Source organism: Podarcis tiliguerta (assembly GCF_965153285.1).
Source record: "Podarcis tiliguerta genome assembly, chromosome: 5".
NCBI lineage: Eukaryota > Metazoa > Chordata > Lepidosauria > Squamata > Lacertidae > Podarcis > Podarcis tiliguerta.
The window spans coordinates 47,219,940-47,240,904 of NC_139538.1; the positions used below are offsets into that span (position 1 = coordinate 47,219,940).

Here is a 20,965-nt window from a genome sequence, read left to right on the forward strand (position 1 = left end):
GAAGACTCCTCCACTAAATAAATAACTAAACCTCTGAATGTAAGTAACTAAGTACCAGTCATGGTTTGTTGTACATTGCCCTGAGTGCCTTTGGAGGAAGGAGGGCCATCCATCTGTCTGTCATTTCATCCATCTTCTTCCCCACCTGCTCTAGTGAGGAGGAACCCAGGCTGCAATCCCAAACAAGCTTCCAGCAAAGTAAATCCCAATGAACTAAGTAACTTTGGACATTACAGCACTAAGATATTTAAGTGTGCTATGTTTCCAGTGGTGGTGCTACTGCACAAGATTTGAATTCATATCCCGCTTGCCATTCACTCCCAAGTTCCCCTTTGGACCTTGAAAATGGAAGCATGAGCCACTTACCACTGTGGATGGCTGAGGGTGCTGTGATATTCAAAGCCATTTCTCAGTCCAGTTTATGGTAAATGTTGTGTGTGGTGAAGCCCTTACTTGTGTGGGATTCCACTTGGCCAGTGTCATGTTTAAATTGGATCGCTGGACCATATACAGGACCCTGCAATGTGAGTGCAGCATCCCTTGCACCATGGATCCCTAGCATGCTCATGTAGGGGAAGGCATCTCAGTTTAGAGGTTATGCCACCAACATAATACCCAATATATTTTTGTATGCCTAACATGTTGAAATTGGGCCTCTGTAGATCTCTGCAAAAATACTTTTTTGCTTTCCCTACACAATACTGTATACTTTTCGTGCTTGGATTTCAGGCAGGCAGTGGGCAATGCCCCACTCCCTTACTTTTCGTGACACCACGTTCTCGTTTTGAGGAGACCACAGGGAGAACTTATTTGGCCCAAAACTGGGAGACGTCGGGAGAGGAACTTGTGGAATTAAATCGAGGGCCACCACTGCACAATTCTCTTTGATTTAAACATGGACCTCCTTTGCTTCCCTCCCCTGCCCCCCCAGTTAACAAAATGCATGCATGCACAAGGAAGCTTCCTATGTGTTTTGGTGTCAAACTCCCACTTTTGCCTCTAAAAAAAAGTTCGCCGGGGCCTGTGGCCAATCCATAGGGTGGCAATGAATTCCTGACGTTGATGACACACTAAAATGGGTGTCGGCGGGAAGACGGAATCCTGACTTGGAATTCAATCCGCAAGGGAGCTTTATTTCCTTATTAGCCTTCTAATACCCATTCGGAGCCAGGCCGGCTGGTCTCAGCCCCGTCCGCGCGCTCGGCCTCGCCCAGTGGTCTCTCGCGAGCGCGCAACCGGGCGAACGGCAGCGGCGACGTCCTCGCCCTTTTGTGCGGCAAACGGACAGCCATGCCTCTTGGTACGAGAGGGAGGAGAGGGCGGCATTTTTACCCTCAGCGCGGCTGCCTACCTAGCGAGGGCAGCTTTATTCTGTGTCACGTTTAATAAAACCAACTTCGTTTGTTAGACTTTGGAGTCCTAACGAAAGACTTTATTTATATGCACACGCATCACGGTGTTTGCCCCAGTATCCTCCCCGCCATTAATGCCTTGAGTCGTGCTCGTCCGTTGCCAATAGCAACGAAGACTCCCCCCCTCCTCACTCTCCCTGCCTCCGGTTAACATGGCGGCGTCCGGGCGCTGAAGCCGGCGCGCCGCTCCACCTGCCACTTTCCCTCTCTCTATGGTTACCGTGGAGGTCTGTGGGCGGGGAGTCCCGTGACGGGCCGCTCGGTGCGCGGTGACGGCGGCAGGCAGGCGGGCGGGCGAGGCGGACGGTGGAAGCGGCTGTGAGGAGGGGATGGCGGAGGAGCCTCCACGGTAAGGAAAGCTCGGGGGGCAAGAAGGCCTGAGGGCGGGGGGTGGCGTCGGTGGCAGCTATGGGGCGGCGGCAGGGGGCAGCTAAGGGGCTGCAGCTGGAATGTGGAGGGAGGGGAGGGAAGTGGGAAGGGCGGCCGTCTTGTAGGGGTAAGGGCAGCCGGGGAGGGAGGGAGGCGGGCGGCTCGAGCGGGGTATCGGGAGCTTGGGAAGGGAGGCGGGAGCCTTCGCTGGAGGGCGGGGTGGGGGAGGCGGAGGAATGCGGGAGGTCGACGGGGCTGCAACCGAGGCGGGGGGGGGCTGTCGTTGGCAGCTGGGAAAGGGGAGGCGGCGGGAGGGAGGGCAAAGGGGACTCTGCGCAAAGGTGAGCGCGGAGGGGGAGGAAATGGGGCTCCGGATCGGGCAGTGGGCGCGTCTGTCGGGGGGGGGGGGAGCCGCACACGAACCCGCCTTTTCAAGGGGGAAAATGGATGGGGAGGGGAAGGTTGAGCTGCAGGGGAAGGAAGGAGAGCAGCTGAAAAGGGGGAGGTTCCGAAGGCAAGGCGTGTGTGGAGAAAGGGGGCGATGGGTGCCAAGGGGGGAGAAGGAGGAGGAGGGGACGCAGTGGCAAGCGAAGGCCCCTCCTGCCTCCCTCCCAAGCAGGGGGTGTTGTTGTTGTTTGCACCTGTGCAATGGAAGCCCTTGTTTAGGGAGGCAGCCCCAGCCGGTGGTGGTGTTGTTGGGGAAGGCTGCTGTGGCCCAGGGAGAAGGGCGAGGCTGCAAGGGGGACCCCTCCGGGTCGACCTCGGGCAGTGGGTGGAGTATGCAGGGGAAAGGGCTCGGGAGGTGGTTGGCGAAAGGGCGCGCGTGTGCCTGAGCCTGTGCGCGTGTGCGCCGCTGCTTTGCTGGCTGCTGCTGCTGCTGCTGCTGCTGCAAGGGTGTAGGTGGAGGAGCCTCTGATCCAAGGCTTGTCTAAGGCTGCTGCTTGTGCTGCTGACAGGAGGCAGGGGTTTGGGCCTAAGAGGCCACAAGGCAGAAGGAGAAACGGCAGCAGCAGCAGCAGCAGAAGGTAGTCGCGAGAAGAAGCAGGAAGCCCTGAACGCACAAAGCACTGACGCCCTTTCCCAGCAGGTATAGCCAATGTCCTCAGATGGGTGAGAGTTGGATTTTTGCTCTAAGATAAAATGTCTGGTGTCAAGAGAAAGTGTGTATATACTGTGGAGGAGTGATGTCAATTACAGAAGCAGAGATGGGCAGCTTGTCTTTCACCAAGCATGAAGATCAAGGGGAAAAGTTGTTTCAGGGATTTTGACTGTAATCAGCACCACTTTTGTATTTCCATTTTTAACACTGGATGTTGATTCTGAAAAGCCCTGCTTTCCTTTCTAAAGGACGTGTATGTGATTCTTTTCCTATTTCATTGTGATTATATTTCAGTTTTCTGTATATGATTCTACTGTCTTTAATCATCTGGCTATCAAATTTAAAGGATTTGATTTTAGTGATTGCCATTTGATAAACACTAAAGTAGTTTGAAATCTGTTTCCATTTATTACGTTGAACAAATGTGTGTGTGTGTTTGCTAACTGTATAAATACAGATTTATTTAATGCAGCATGAGATTTCAATGTTGGGTGTTTTGATTTTTTCAAGACTATTTTAAAAGATTTTAAAATGCATTTTTAAAGAGACAAACTTTAATTCAGCATTTTCAGTGCAACATTTCAAAATGTAGCTTAAACTGGTATGTAAAATCATTCATTTTTAGTAACTGCATATGCGCATGAAGAAATATGTTTTCACAGGCAAATAGCAATTATGGCTGAGTTTTAATTGTATATCATAGCCTGCCTTTTGGAACTATAAAATTGCTCAAACATAAGTTAAAAGAGCATTTCCCACAATTGACGCAGATTCTTAGTCATTTTCAACAGAGGTTTTTTTTTTAAAAAAACGATTGTAGCCTTAAGTTTAAAATGGGATTAAAAAATAAGGGGAAATACAATCAGCAATCATATGGGGGTGCGTCCTACTGAACCCAGTGAAGTTACCGTACTTCTGAGCAGACTTGTGTAGGATTGCACTGTAAGGCATGCTTGGCATTCTTAGAAGTTACACAATATATGCAGTCATGCTTTAAGCATAAATACTTTCTTGATCTCTGGAGTCCCACCTAGTTCTTATCAATACATTTATTCTGTTTAGTGTCATATTTTAGATAAGCTGATTTTTCAGACTCCATTACTGTTGACATGGGTTTAAATATTTAGATTGTCTCAGTGATTTATCCCAAGAGCTCTTAGCAAGTAAGATTTCCCAATAGATGGCAGCCGGATTCATTTTAGTTTGTGATAATCATCACATGTAAATTGGTTTGTTGAGCTTTGGAGTTTCTGTAGATGTAGCAAGTGAAATTAACAGGCCATGGTTATTTACATATGATTTGGGGAAGCAGCAGGTTTTCCGGGGGGGGGGGGGAGCTACTTTGTACTTGGAGCTCCGCTTGCAATAGCTTTAAAATGTAGAAGCATGGCTGGAATTACATGAAAGTCTGCAGGCTCCCATGCTCCCAGTAGTTTATAGATGTAGAAAGTGATTTCCTTATCTGTGCTATGGATTATGATAGAAGTAAGGTTTGTAAACAGTGCTGTCACTGTGTGTAGAGCTGCTGCTAGTTACAGTTTTTCCAGTGTTTGCAGATGTCATAGAGGGCAGGGAGAGGCTTGCACATATATTATCTTGATAGTTACAGTATACTATCATGCTGGTTCTTGTTTTGAGTGAGATGGTCAAATTTTCATTGCACAAGTGTATAATTTCTGCAACAGTTTCTGGGTATACTGATTTATGGATGTGTTCATATTTTCTGTGTGCACTCCTTCAGTTTCATTTGATGATTCTTCTAGTGAGCTCATCCATGGCAACAGTTTCATTTTGACAGATATTAATTTTGTGAGGGAATAAATTCAATATGTGCGGTGGTATTTATTTGTTTTATTAAAACAGTAATATCTTGTCCACCAAGGGTGGCTTACAGCATATATAACATTACAGTTCCATAAAACAATATCAAAAAGAAACAGGATCAGCTGTCAAAAATTCATATACATTATCATGTTTCAGTTCTAAGAAATATGTCCAAGGACTGATATGGATAAACATTCTAGATTGGATCAAAATTAATAAAGGCTTTTGTAAAATAACTGTCATGAGAAGACAATTTTGCAAGAAGAATTTAAGAATTTAATTTTTGAATACTGTAAACACTGTAATATGCTGTGTAAGCATTGGACACAGATTAAAGGTTCAGGGCAGCTCATATATTATTTGCTGGTTTTGCCCAAGCAGTTTGTGGTAAAGTTGATCAGATAATTCTTTTCAGATGAAAGGCAATGGCAAATAGAAGCTTTCATTTATATTCACCTATATCTTTGATGGCTCACTGCTGTTCCTTTATGTATCTTTCTCCATCAAAACTTGCTCCCTGCTACTTTTATTCCCTTCTGTGTTGATTAATGTATGACAAGCCAAGCTTGTGCAAGTTCTTCCTCTTGTCACGGCCATACAACGCCTTTGTGCAGTATGAATTTTGGTGCAACCCCATCCAGGATAGCCAACTGACTAATTTTTCGGACACAGGAACCCCCCCACCCACCCACAGTGTCTCTATCTTGCCAGGGTTCAAGCTGACCTTGTTCTTCCTCAATTCATCCAGGCATTGGTCCAGGGACTGCACATCATCTCCTGATTCAGATGTTATGGAGAAATAGGGCTCAGTGTCATCAGAATACTGATGGGACCTTGCCCCAGAACTCCTGGGGTCTCATCTAGATATTAAATAGCATTGGAAATAGTACCTTGTGGCAACCCATAACACAGCTGCCGGGGGCTACAAAGCACTCTGCTAATCCAGCTCTCTGGACTTGGCCCTGGAGGGAGGATTGGAATCACTGTAACACAGTGCCCCCAATTCCTGTTCCCCAGAGCAGGTCCAGGGGGATACCATGGTCAGTGTCATCAAAAGCCGAGGACAGATCATGAGGCAAGGTCAAACTTCCCTTGCTCTGCTCTTTGCAAAGGTTATCCATCAGGGAACCCATGGGCAGGCCTGAACCCAGATTGGAATGGTTCTAAATAGCCTGTGTCATGCCCCACCACAATCCTCATCACCACCTTCTCCCCGAAAGGTGTGTTTTTTATTGGTAGTTCTAGTTTAAGAAATCTAGGAGTGCTGCACCACTGTTTTCTTTCAAGGCAGGAACCCTCATGCAATGCAGTGTTTTTCATGCTCTGGACCCAACCAGTCAGACCACCTCTGCTAGATTTAATGAGCCAGGAGGGACAGGGGTCAAGAGGGCATGTGATTGGATATATTGCCGCCAGTACCTTGCCCACATCAGCTGATTGCATAAGCTGAAACTGATTCCACTCAATTCTGGGACTGGGTACTTCAACTATTTAAACAGAATAAGGGACCAGAGAGGAAAAAGGAGAATAAAAGTTTGTGTGTATGAAGAAGTAGATTGTTGCCGACCAGGAGCCCTCGAGATGTTTTTGGTGGGGCTAATAGTCCAGAACATAGGGAGGGCATCAAGTTAGCAAAGGCTGACATGGAGGAATAAATGACAAACCCTCTTCAGTGTGTCAGGACCCAAACACTTGTCTCTGTGTTAGAATTGCTGTGGCTGATAGCTATATTATTATTTCTGTTTTAAAATTCCATTTTGTTGATATGGTAAGTGTCTATGAGTTGATAACATTGTTTCATTTACCTGCACTGCCTAGAGCTCATTTTCCATTAGACACGCCTAAAGTACTCAATCTGGCTTCAAGCAGAAGTATTTTCCAGCATAACATTCTTTTCAGCGTAATATCATTGCTATGTGTTTTTCCAGTCATTATCTCATGAAGCAACTGTACTGATTTTAGGCAGTTCTGTGTTAATTGTGTAGACCTGATGTGAGGGAACGGATCTGGGGTGGGGGTCGGGGCACTTACCTGTCAGATCACTGTGAAAAGGGAGCGAATTTTATGTACATTTCTGATTCTTTCCTTTCTTCTTTTGGTCTCCCAAGATGGAACTCAAGATGGGCTGTAAAGGAAGTTGCCTTTACTTATGTTAGTTAACAGTCACATTATTTTTAAAGGCAGTGGCAAACATGATACAGTGGTACCTCAGGTTACATACGCTTCAGGTTACAGACTCCACTAACCCAGAAATACTACCTCGGGTTAAGTACTTTGCTTCAGGACGAGAACAAAAACCGTGCTCCGGCGGCGCGGCAGCAGCAGGAGGCCCCATTAGCTAAAGTGATGCTTCAGGTTAAGAACAGTTTCAGGTTAAGTACGGACCTCCGGAACGAATTAAGTACTTAACCTGAGGTACCACTGTAATTGCTTTTATCATTATCATGTTGCTGTTGTTTTTTATAATGTGCTTTCCCCCTCAGATTGGCATTATCTCTGAAGACAATGTGTCCATAGCCTTGTGAATATGTGTGTCCTTTCTGATGCTTGTGCAAATGACCAGTTGCCGTTTCCCAGCATATGTGTGTTCAGTGGGGTAGATGATATGCATGCAACTTGCACACTTTCATAAATGGAACTGGCTTCTATGTGGGAAGTTTGTGCAGTTTGAGGCAGCTAAGTCCATCTCCTTTCTAACCTCATGTGGATGTCAAGAGAGACCAAAAGAGAAGGGCGTGGCAGAAAGAGAAATGGGGGGTGCCCTGCCCACTTTTGGCTCTGGCCACACCCACCGCTGTCCCTACCTCCACCAAACACCAGCATGCAACCACTGACTACTTTGAGGGAATGCAGCCCTTGAGAGAAAAAGGATTTCCTACCCCTGCTATAAAGGAGCAATGCCTTTTACATGATGCAAGTAAATTTTGAAATATCTTCTGCATTTGTACTCTCATGACTTACGAAATATTGCTTGCTGCACAGCTGAGTTCATGCTTGCTGTCTAACTGTTGATGCTAAAATATCCTGTATTATGTTTATGGAGATTTGCTCAGAGCTGGCAGTGTGCTTTATTAAAAGAGGATTGTGCAGGATGTTACTGCTAATAGGCAAGGTTGCTGACAGTTAGGGAGTACAGTTTCTCTTCCATATATTCCTAATCTATGGACTAGAAAGGATGGTTGGTACCATCTGGAAGGATTAAATGAAATGACCTTTTTTTGATAGTCCATGACCCTAATAACATTATTATCCACAGTGGCCATCAGTGTGAGTAGCTTCCACCAACCCTGCCCTCCCTTAATTGTGTTTTCTAAAAAGACAATAATATACAATTTGTTTCATACTTTAAGAGAGCTCAAACTGACTGGAAAGCTCAATAATTATTGAAATAATTGGTGGTGGTAGTGGGGGTGTGTGTTACTGAAAAGATACAGAATTTTGTAAATTATGCTTAGATCTCTCTCTCCCTCTCATTTGTCCTCATTTAGCATGCTGATACTGATCAGTGATCAATCATATCTCTATTGAGGTAACATTCTTGGTGTAAAACAATATTCCCCTCTTCCTCTAGCAAATCCATGTGTCTTTAAATTGAGTGGTTAATACCAACTAGGTACTATTTTCTTTCTTTTTTTGTGTTAGCCTGTGCTCCTATTGTCCATGCTGGCAATCTGTTGCCTCCACTGAACCCTTCCCCCCTTAATTGTATATATAAAAAGGGGGATGAAAACATGTAGTACACAGATTTAAATGCAAGGTGACGAAACTAGGCAAACTGCGATTAGGCACAGCTCAAAGTGATTTCAAAATTATTTTGCGATCTAGAAGTGAATATTCGTCACTGGTTTCTGCAATTCAGTATTTCTAAGACTGTTTAGGGTTTAGTAAAAATCCTGATCATGTGAAAAAATTGGTGTGTTTTTTCAGTTTCTTTCAGAAATTATGATGGTTGTAAAACACAGAATTTATTCATGCTGAACAAGCTTAGTTTGGGAGCAGTGGAAGAAACTCATGCTTTCATAAGCAAAGAATTTGTCACTGATGACATGTCATGAAGTTTCTTCTTTTGTTTACATGGCTATTTAAAGTTGGGCCAATCACTGAAATTGCTCCTCTTGAGAATGCAGCATTAATGTTAGTTGGACTTGTACCAGCTTGCTGTTTTAAACACAAGTCTGTTGTGCTATGCCCTTTGCAATGAATGCTTGCGGAGAAATTAAAAATAACTTTGAGACTGAAAGTACTTGAAGATACATTCAGGCGACTTAGAAACAAATTTATGCAATGAAAATCATCCTGATTTGGTGATGAGAGAGAGCTAAAGCCAATTTTAGAGAGCTTTCTCTCCAGATAACTTCTTTCATATTTAGACACAGGTTATCAGTGTTCTCTTTATTTCTGATGCAAGTCTTCACATGCTCGTGCAAAGGTAGACAGAAATGCACCACCCACAAGAATGAGGTATCAGGAGGCTCAGGATAACAGGAGTATAAAAACTTCAGGGAAATACCCCATGGTGGTTTATCCTCTGCCCCTACCCCCCCCCCCCCATGTGGCCACACATTGCTGACTAACATAGACTGGAAAAAACAGAAAACGGAGTGGGAGGATGATGGAATGAGGCGACTGGAAATGGAAGCCTGAGGAAGAGGCACATAGAGATAAAAAGGGAAGAGAGAACCGTCTCATTATCTTGATATATTCTAGTTCACATGATGAATCTGTTTTAAGTGTCCCTAGGGACCGACGTGAGAATCGCTGATAGGGATCCATGAATCTGAGCATGCTCAGTGGGCACAGAATGCTACCTTGATTGAGGGTAGGGGTGGGGTGGGGAGATGAAATGAGTGGCTGCAACCTTGGTCAGAAGTGTTCTGCATTGCAACATTTTGTTGCAGAGCCCTGCTGGTAGTAATATCAAAAGACATGTGCTTTTAGGAATGGTTCATGCATTTAAACGAAAGCTTGAATTCTTGGTATATAGAATCTCCTTAGATGGTACACTCTTGGAGGATATATATTATGCAAGCATAATGATTCTGGAAAAAACTGGAGACCCCCCGTTCATAAACTGAGTACTGTCTAAGGCATGTCATGTTGAAAATCTCTTCCCTCAAAGTTGTCTCAGTCATTATTGTTACATATTCTGTCTATGGGGTTTGTCTGCCAATATAGCTCCAGCATTTATCTTAAAATATTTATATGCTTTCTGTCATGTAAAACATGCAAGTGGTGTACAATACAGTCAAGCACATGTATACAATATACTAAAAACAGCAACACAACGCAAGCAGTAGTGAGTCTTAAAATTATAATGGCTGGCATTATGAACCATCAGATGCTGATGCAAAAAAGAACATTTTCAGCATGTGCCTATGATTCAACAAAGTCAAGGCATACTTTATTTCAGGGTGAAGCTATTGCATAGTAAGGCCGCCATCACAGAAGAGGTCCTCTTCTTGGCTTTTGCCAGCTGTTGCCAGATGCAGTTGGTTACACCAGGAGGGTCTCTGATGATGACCACAGTAGCTGGACTGGTCAGTATTGCAGAAGGCATTCACATGAATAGCCCAGCCCAAAGTTGTTTAGGCTTTGTAGGTTAATACCTGGTCTGGTAGCAAATCAGCAGCCAGTGCAGTTCTATCATTCTGCATTATCTACAGCTTCCAGACCATACATCAAGGTGTCTAGGAATAGCCATTGCTGATGTACTGGCCAAAGCTGTTTAAAGAAACTCCTTGCTCCAGCTGTTGGGGTTCCAATAGCAGTAAATGGCTCTAAGATGGGTGGCTAACTACTGATGCTCATTCTCCCTTCCAAGAGCAGCGCTAGAAACTGGGATAGAAAAGCTATTCACCACATGGTTGCTGCCTATGTAAATTGTGTGGCCAATGTGTGTGCCTATAGAGGAACGTTTTTGCAAGCAATCATTGATTCAATTCCTCAATACTTTAGAGTTTACTAAAGATTCCTTAGCATGATGGTTAAAATGACTCTTACACCCTGCATACAATTTACACCCTTGGTACATAGGTTAGTTTTAGGGTCTGTCAAAGTTACCACTTTTATTGCCTTTTTTGTGTGTGCTATGAATGAAGCTCTTATGACCAAAAAGGCGATAAAAGTGATACCTTTGATATTGAATGCTTAAAGCTCCAGTGATGTAATGGTGGGCTGTGTGTGTTGGTGTTCGGGAGACTTGTGAAACTACATCGTAGCTTCTCCCAGTTATTAATAATTAAAGCAATACAAGAAGTTCACTTTACAAACTAGGTAGATGTGCCTTGGCACAGTGGGTGGCAAGGAAGCAGAAGCCAAAATGTATGGCATTGCATAAATTGGAGGGCAGCTACGTGTATACTGGAAGGTCTGCCACTACATGAACACTGGAAAAAGCGGTGAATCAAGTTTTGCAGGCTGCAAGATGAATTGGTACGAGGCAGCTGACAAGTCTAATGGCTCAAGTCCCTCAGTATATGACTCTTGCTGAAATAATAGATATCCACATGCCTCAAAACATTATTTTGGATGTCTGCTATTGTTTGTGTGAAAAATTCTCTTTAAGTACGTAGCAATCTGCTGCACCCAACACTTTCCTTACTCCTGCATATTGCAGCTCAGGTTATCTTGAAGGAACCGGTAAAAGTTTTTAGAACACATATTCTGGTGTTTTGGAGCCTGGTGAAATAAACAATATTCTCAGATATCATTTATGCTAAATAGTGGAGGTAAGGCTGTCTGGTTCTAGCATTAAGTCAGACCTGCACTCCTGCCTACTTCTCTGTGGCATTGCTGCTTGCTCCTCTGCTTAGAAGTCATTTTGGCATTAAGGGGTGTGTGTGTGTGTGTGTACCTACCTACCTACGTGTATTCATATGTGTCTATTTTGTGTGTGTATTAAATATAACACATCAGCTTCTGTATCCCTTCCTGTATCTTAATGTTGTACTGGAATGCAGTTGGGGATCGCCCTAACTTTGTGTTGTATTTCCAATAATTCCTCCTAAAGGATAATAATAATAATAATATAATAATAATTTATTATTTATACCTCACCCATCTGGCTGAGTTTCCCCAACCACTCTGGGCAGCTCCCAATCGAGTGTTAAAAACAATACAGCATTAAATATTAAAAATTTCCCTAAACAGGGCTGCCTTCAGATGTCTTTTAAAGATAAGATGGCTGCTTGTTTCCTTGACACCTGATGGGAGGGCGTTCCACAGGGCGGGCACCATTACCGAGAAGGCCCTCGGTGCGGGATCTCAGTGTCCCGGCAGAACAATGGGGGTGGACACGCTCCTTCAGATAATTGAGCAACATTTGTATATTAAGTGTCACTAATGTTATAGTCCATACTGCTGCCTCCTCCCATTCCACACTTTCAAACATCCCTCTAGTTTTTATGGGGTGGAGGGAAAAGGAAGTTTCAGAAATATGTTGCCCTTTCTTTAGAACCCTGAAGGCGCTTTCAGGAGGGGAGGTACTGTTGTCTCCCAAGGGCTGCTTTCCAGTACTGGTATTGCCAGCCGCTGTTGGGGTTAATTATGGTTGTGTGTGATATTATCCCCAGGTGTAACTCTTTGTTTTCTCTCATAGGAATGAATAGGATTCCCCCCCCCCCCCATTCCTATATGGAAAAGTACAGTTATACCTCGAGTTGAATGTGCTTTGGGTTGAGCGCGTTCGAGTTGCGCTCCGCGGCAACCTGGAAGTAACGGAGCGCGTTACTTCTGGGTTTCGCCACTCGCGCATGTGCAGACGCTAAAAATGACGTCACGCACATGCGTGGAAGCTGCAAAACGTGACCTGCACACGCGCAGACGTGCCGTTGCGTCTTGCGTTTCGTTCGGGATGAGAACAGGGCTCCGGAACGGATCCCGTTCGCATCCTGAGGTACCACTGTAAAGGCATGCACACCATTGAGGAGGGGGCTAAACTTGCTCTTGGCAATTCTAGTGCTTGGAGCAAGAAGCTGATTTTGCCCCCTCTAGAGTGAATTTGTTAGGAATTGGCACGATACTTTACCTCATAGAATAGTTATCAGTTTTATGTTTGCAGTTGCGATTGAGTTCTGCCTTGGGTGAGTGTACTTGATCTGAACAAATCTATTAGCATGAAGCCAAAAACAGAAACCGGAACCAAGAAGTTAAAAGCTCTTACTGCAAAGTAAGGGAAGCAAATTGTAATTGCAGCAGATGGTATTTTTCAACCCACGCTAGCAATACACTATTTCACTATCGGTTTTTCTTTTGCTTTATCACAATCGGTCTAAACAAGCGCTGTCTGCTTTTTCTCACATAAGTCTAAATTAAAGTTTATTCTTTAATTTAAAAAAAGTTAACAGTGAACACAATGTTTCAAGGTATATTTGGAGTACAGTAAACCTCAAATTCATAGCTTGGACAGTAAAAGTTTGTTTGAAGTGTAAATACTTGCAGATTCAAAGAGAAAAACCTTAACTGAGATATAATATTGCAGTTAAAAATTAATTCTGCAAATGATTTTACATTATTAACCTTATTGCCTGGGCTCTTTTGCCTGATCTATAAGTCATGCACAGCAGAATTTCTCCTTATTCCATGTGTGTGCACATGTGTGTTTTCACACGTGTGTTGGGAGATGTTTAAATGAGATGCTGGAAACTTTATGAAAACAATAGTCCATTAAAAAAACACGAATCAGCCAAATTTTCCATTTAAAAACATCAGGATCAGTTTCAGGTATTCTTATAATAAAATAATGTTATTACTTTCCCACATTTGTAATGATGTTTCATTTGGCCTCCAGTTGAGGCATGTTCCATCTTAGTTTTAGAACTGTTTGTTATCCTAATACATCTGATTTACGCTGTCATTTTATGTGATAAGATTATTTATTTAAAATGGCCAACATGTTTCCCAGAGGCCAAGATCCATCAAAGTCAGTTAGTCTAGATGAGCCTAACTCGACAATTCTATGATCTCAGTCTAGAATATGTTCTTCTTTAGCATGTAATTCCAGTCAAGGTGCTGGTGGAGGGGAGTTCTTAGTATGGGATAAACTATCAAGGGAATTCTGCTGTGGTTTTGTTGGAATGGAATTGCTCTGGTTGAATTGGAAGTTGTTCTTTTAACCAGCAAAAGCATTCCTATTAGCACAATGTTTATCTTCTAAAATTATAGTGGGAACAGAGGAGAGAGTGCAAAGGTCTCCATGGCGATAAGCATCTCTGTTCACTTGGTGACGTAGCTGTGTCTGTGCTAAGCTAGTTGTTTTCTGAGTTCTTAATGGATAATTGAGCTTGGGACACATGGGTGCGGGTGCTGTGGACTGCATTTGCAAAATGTGGAATCAGGATTTTTGTGTGTGAGAGATGGGGTTGGGGGAATGTTAGAAAGAGAAACATGAATTGTGATAGGAACATAATATGCGAAGCAGAAAGAAGAAGGTGTGTGTGTGTGTTGTTGTTTTGCAAGAGTTTGGCTTTAGAAGTTGTGAATGCTGCAGTTCCCAATTGGCATATACTTCAGTTGTGATGTTTTTGCACAAGGAGAAAGTTTGTGTTGCATAATCACGGTGAGGGGAGTCAGAAATTCTCAGTTCTAAGTTCAAATATGTTAGGAAAGCCATTATATTTGAGTTAGCCCCCTGTCAGTGGTATGGGGATAATACTGAGCAGCAGTCCACACACTTTTGCAGGACTTAGAAGCCAGACATTATTTACAATCACTGCTAACACTTTCTTTCCCCCTACCCTCACACTGGGCCCTCATTTTAACTGGTTTTGGAGAAGGCCAGGAACAGCACAGGTCTTCCTCAGTGCTTCTAGCTTTCCTGGCATGTCTTATGCAAAGTGAGACATGAGAGCCTGCGTTTTCCCCAAGTTCTCTGCATGCATGCATGTGAGGGTGGGTGTGGGCTGTGCTGCCTCTTGCTCCCAGAATAAACTGAGAGGGTTGGATCCAGACTAAGTTGAACTTAGTTCCAGTTGAAATGAACAGAACAATTATTACTATTGTTATTTATTACATTTCTATACCACCGTTCCTCTGAAGATCACATGGTGGTTCACAGCATAAAAACACAATAAATACATACCATAATAACAAACAAAAGCAATAACCCCCACCAACAATTTAAAAGACCATAGATTGTTAAACATGCCTCCTGTTGATTTCAATAGGAATTAAGTTCAAGTATTTTAGGAACGCGGGTGGCACTGTGGGTAAAAGCCTCAGTGCCTAGGGCTTGCCGATCGAAAGGTCGGCGGTTCGAATCCCTGCGGCGGGGTGCGCTCCCGTTGTTCGGTCCCAGCACCTGCCAACCTAGCAGTTCGAAAGCACTCCCGGGTGCAAGTAGATAAATAGGGACCGCTTACTAGCGGGAAGGTAAACGGCGTTTCCGTGTGCGGCTCTGGCTCGCCAGAGCAGCGATGTCACGCTGGCCACGTGACCCGGAAGTGTCTTCGGACAGCGCTGGCCCCCGGCCTCTTTGAGTGAGATGGGCGCACAACCCTAGAGTCTGTCAAGACTGGCCCGTACGGGCAGGGGTACCTTTACCTTTTATTTTAGGATAGGCTGTATTCAATACAGCATTAGGCATATTGCTCCATCAGCACACATGTTTCTCCTGCCCAAACATTTTCTCATTCTCTCTCCTCTGCACCCCTAAACCTGTTCTGGGGTTTTACCCAATCCTCTGGAGCAGATTTGGGGTATGTGCAGGGGCAGGAGAGAGGGGAATCCCATTGTGGCAAGTTATAATTCTTGTGCTAGCACATCTATTCAGTAGAATACTGCTCACTGTCCAACCCAGTGCTTTCTGCTAGGCTTTGAGGGCTCTGTTTCTGCCTCTTGATGCTGTGGATGGTGCAATGTGATAGCCAGAATTAAATGTAACATCACTACTGGTGATCATATTTGTGGTCCTCTCATACTGACCTGTCTTACAGGTCTGCTGTGGACATTATTGAAAACTTGTCTTAAGGCATTTTTGAATACTGAAAACTGCTGTCTAAATGTTGAATTACATTAAGGCTAGAACTTTGTTTAAGAGATTCTGCCTGTTGTTACAGGGTTACTTTGCACTCCCTCTGGAAATTCTTATTGCTGAGTGGAAAAGTTCAATGTATGCAGTTTTAACTTCTCTGGATTTGGAGCATCTGATGTAATAATCATGCTAGCAATGTTTAGCATTGAGTTATAATATGCATTTTGTGCTGGTCATGGACCAAAATACATTTCTGATTAGATATGAGTCTTATCTCATATTTTCCCAGAAAATATGTTGAGATAACAGAAAAGCAGTATTTTGCCAGAGTGTTTTTTAATCCCACCATGAAGATTTATAAATTCCAGATATACATTTATGAAAGAGAGAGTTCAAAAAATTGAAAATACCTATTAATGACCAAATAGGTATATATGTGTGTTTAATACAAATGGCATTGATCTGTTTAACAATAAACTGCTTGTGGCTTTGTAATAGTCAATATGTGCTTCCCTTCCTTTTTAATTTGAAAATATGGAGATCTAAAGCACTTTTATTCATGACACATAAAAACAGATTGGTATTAAATCTTGGCTTAATTTGTTTTCTGTGGGGAATTTTGGTAATTCACATGTATAAAGCACTTATACACTCTTGCAACTTAAATGTTCTGAAGACTATAGCATCTAACTAGCATATGGTGAGAGTCTGATTTCCAGCCCCCACCCCCCACAGTAGAAATGTCATTGAGTGCATGTGTTTAAAAACGTGATACATCATTTAAACAGACTTTGTAGAATCTGTTTGGAAAATACCTCCCCACTTCTCCCCTCTTGCAGGGATAAGATCTGCTGAAGCTGCTCAGTTTTTCATGAGATGATTTATTTTATTTTGTCACCTTTTGAGGCTGAAGGTGACACACCTCAGCTCAAATAGCAGATCAAAATAGAATATAAAAATACACTTGGAGATAAAACAGCAGCCCAAGCAAAAATAATAATAATGTAGGCTCTGTTCACAAAGAAGGTAGCAGCACCAAAGGCCAAATGAAGAGGATGCGCCCCTTATTTTCATGTTTTAAGCTGCCTTGAGCATGGTTTGAACTGTGGGAAGGCGGCACACAAATGTATCTCAAACAGTTCTGTTACAATTTATATTGCACCTGAGGTCCTTTGACTTCAGAATGCTGTTACAGTGATTCTTTCTCCTTCAATATGTTACATTTCATTCTGAGCGACGGTGCTTGACATTAGCAAGTATCACTGTTATGAAACTGGCCACGCAAACACACACAGCATTTCTCTTCTCATATTCTACAGAGTTGGCAGCAGGGACAGTTGCTGTTAAGTCAGGGAGGCTGGAAGATCTGAGTTTAGTGGGCAACCTCCATATTATTACTATAAGAGAACTATTCATGGGGGTGCATGAATGATGTTACATCTCGTTTGGCCTAAGGAAGAACTATTTTCTACCTGTATTCTAGTATTTGCCTCTTCCTGTCTGGATCTGTGCTGTCTTGCATTGGAATACAGAGATGTTGAACACTTTTAACCTGTTAAAAGATATGTATTGTTGTCTTAGAAGTTTCCTTATGAACTGGTGATTAAGAGTTCCTGGTTGTTGTTTTTTTGCTGACCATGCCTTGTGGTGTAACACTGTGACCGTCTTTGTGGTCTTTGATGTGTCCTCTAGTAAAGTGATGTAATTAACTTTACGGAAGAGTCCCAGTACTCTTGTCAGTTGCAGCATAATTTATTTTTTTAAAAAAGTGATCCTGGGATTTTATATACCATCGTAATTAGCAATTGGTGTAGCTGTTTATCATTGTTGCTGTGCATCAGCTTTAAAAATTTGCTTATGCTATAAATATATTTTCATATTTAAATTGTATGCACATTTTTCTGCGAGAGCAAACATTTGTATTTATAGCCTATTTTATCAGCAAAGTTGCCAAAGCGCACACTCTGCCGTATGTAAGTCTATGCTTGCAAATTGCTGATAGCACCAGAAATGCAGCGCTCCTGGTATCACAGAAATTTCCAAAACATCTTTGTTGTTTTCTTCCTTGCCCACAGATTTTGGTTTGGGTAAGCCTCCCTTCCAATATACTTGGTAATTGGGTTAGGGAACATTGCTCCACTCTTAATCTACTATAGTGTGGTAGCTTGAGCATAATTAAAACAGGATTACAGTCCTTTTCATTCTTATGTTTGCAGCTCTTCATCACAGATGTAGCCTGGGATTGTTCACCATTTGTCTTTTCCTCACCCATGTTCACATCTCTTAACATTTCCTCCCTTTCCTTGCAAGAGCAAGTGATCTGCAGCATAGGCTCTTCTTCCATTGCAGAGCTGTTTCACTCTTCACATTGCAGTCCTATTTGCCCAGGCTGTGCTGCTGATTGTTGCAGTAAACACATACTGAGGAAGGAAGACATGTATATATGTATATACATACATACACACACAAGGGAGTTGCAAGTTGCCGTAGTTCCCCTGGCACCAATCCACTGCATGAGTCCTTTCACAGTGTGGGCTGTATTCAGTGGTTGTGCAAATGGAAAGCTGCTTATGCAATCAATTTTCTTTTCCTCTCCTCCTCCCCTAAGACCAACTTCAGAGGTTTGGGGAGCCCTCCTGAACAGTGGCAGCTGTTTCGTATGGGTTGAAATGTGAAGGGGAAACCACCCAGATCAGGATAAAATAGATATCGTGGCCATTGGAGCATTATCCCCACACCCAATGGTGCTTTCCCCCTATCATTGCTGTCTTGTGCAACACAGTTCCACTGTTAATGAGGGTCACCAAACCACAGAAGCTGCCTTATACTCATCAGACCACTGGATGGAAGGTTCCATGAGTGAGATTCAACATTGCAGCAGGACTTCCCTTGCTCTCTTCCTGCCTGCAACACCCACACCCTCCCAATCGGCTCTGGAGAGTCTGCTAACCCTCTGGAGCAGAGTTTGAGGGAACGTAGGGGGCTGCATGGTGGAAGAGAGACAGCGTAAATCCCTTAAACAGTTGGGATGCCGTTGTTGATATCATCCTGTGTACTTAGTGCAGCAAACCAGGCTGTAGTAGCAAGTGAAACGCCTCTTTAGAAATGACATGGCGTTCTTGGGATTTGTGACAATTCTGATTATGGAACTCAGCTTTGGCCTTTCAAAAACGATTTCCACATAGCCACAAAAGGAAGGACGTTAGAAGTTTTGCACAGAATATGCATTTGTGTAACATGTACGTGCTCCCAGTGTGCAAAATGGAAAATAAAATATCGTTGAACTGAGTATTGACTGTTGCATTCATGTAAGTAAAACCCCAACTACTGAAAATCAGTCAGTAATAAAATGCCACCTACTGTATTTGTAGCAGACAAGATGGGAAGGCAGAGGAATAGTGGTTGTTAACCCAGTAAGTGTACTTAATTTCCTGGTAGACTTTTGTGATTCTGTGCCCTTGTGAAGCCATGGGGATGGAGAACAGCATTCTGTTTAATTCTATGCAGTCTGTGGTATTTAAGCAGCTCTTCCCTAATAAGCCTTGAGCGTACCAAAATTGACAAAATATCATGAAACATTTTTTCTGTCTTTTGTGCTTAAGACATTACATTCACAATGCTGTTGTGACAGTAGCTTCAGGGGTGGTGGGTGAAACGCTCTCAACTACAAGAGCAGCCACGACGCATACTCACAAAAACTGTAATAACCTTGCACAGTTGATTGGTGATAAGTTTCTGGAGGCCATTGCTTTTTCTTTGCCGACCATTGGCTGTGCTGGGTGAGGGGGGGTGGGAATTGGGAGTCGAGCAACATTTGGAGGGTCAGGTTGGTCTGCTCTGCCCCGTAGGAACAGGAAGCAAGTTAAAAGTAAAAAGTTATCATGAACAGATCCATATTTTTTCTAGAATTGAGTTTCTGCTTGTCCCCGTGTTACGATTCCAGAGTCCATTAGTTTCCCATGAAGCACCTCAAAATACTGACAGTTACCTGTAGAAATATACCCATCATACTTACTACTTTGTTTACATAAAAAGCAAGGGTAGCCATGCTGGTCCATAAGGAGAAAAAAAACACTGCTGGGCAATGAGTTTATTTGGTCCTAATGAAGTTATTGCCCTGTTAGGGATTTTGTAATTTTTGAGCTTTCCTTTCGTCCCATTCTCTCACCCTCCCAGCACCCTCATTCTCCAGTTCTGTTATTCTAAGAATATATTTTGTATTGTGATGGTACACATGTTCTCCTTATCAACATTCCAATAATGAAACATTTGGGAGTGGGTCCAAAAACTTGCTGAGATCCTGTGGAGTAATGCCAGTGGAAAATTCTTCTTGTGATCGTGTACAGGATAAGGGAGAAACTCCTTTGGATTGTGTCAGTTTTCTCTTAGTTTTGCTCACCATACTCTTTAGCACATATTTAACTTAAACTAGTGTAACTTAGTTTCCAAAGCCATTCAACATTTGCGTATACTCCCATTTATCAACAAACATGTCAGTAGTGCTAGCTAGCATTTTTGTAACGTGGGTGTTATCAGATGGAGCTAAGACCATCACTCAGAGCAATTTATGGCTTTCAAGATTTTACAGATTATGCAAAATTGCAATACACCACAAATTGCCATGACAACAGTGATAAAGAACTAAAAAATGTACGTGCTGAGGAACCACATGGGCTGGTGTACAAACTGTTTCCAATCACCAGAGGTGAGATAATGCAGAATAAAAGGATTGCTATCTGAACACTGCTTCACAGAGTATTTGCTAAAGTCTAAAGTGGACATACTGACAAAGTTTATTGTGAATGTCCTGATAAATCCTGACTGTTTTCACTTACAACTGCAGTTAATCAGTCTCTGCTGTAATAAATTTGCTGCCACTGGCAGGCAAAATTACTTGTGTTCCACATAACTTGGGACTTGTAAATTTGGAGGCAGAAACTGAAGTGTAACATCATCATCATCATCATCATCATCATCATCTTCAACTGAATTTATATATTGCCCTATACCCGGAGGTCCCAGGACGATTCACAGAACAAAATCAAAATATAAAAACACTAAATATATAATTAAAATAAATACAACAATCCAGTAACCCCTCTCCCCCCCCCCAAACCCCACATTTTAAAAGGGCATAGGATGTCAATCAAATCAACCAAAGGCCTGGTTAAAAAGGAACATTTTTGCCTGGTGCCTAAAAGTGAATAATGAAGGCGACAGGTGAAGTTCCCTGGGGAGAGCATTCCACAGACAGGGAGCCGCTGCAGAGAAGGCCCGTTTTCGTGTTGCCAC

General features: G+C 43.0%; 1 protein-coding gene across 2 annotated transcripts in view; it reads left to right on the forward strand.

Moving 5' to 3' along the window:
• Window positions 1–1,639: 1,639 nt before the first annotated feature.
• Window positions 1,640–20,965, forward strand: part of SHOC2 (SHOC2 leucine rich repeat scaffold protein) — a 48,274-nt gene continuing 28,948 nt past the window's right edge. Inside the window, exon 1 of one of the 2 annotated variants that reach the window (XM_083441706.1) lies at window positions 1,640–1,761. The gene's annotated coding sequence lies outside the window, so the exon portion shown is untranslated. Of the gene's footprint in view, window positions 1,762–2,591; window positions 2,869–20,965 lie in introns of those variants that run through there. The other variant, XM_083441707.1, reaches the window with a different exon arrangement.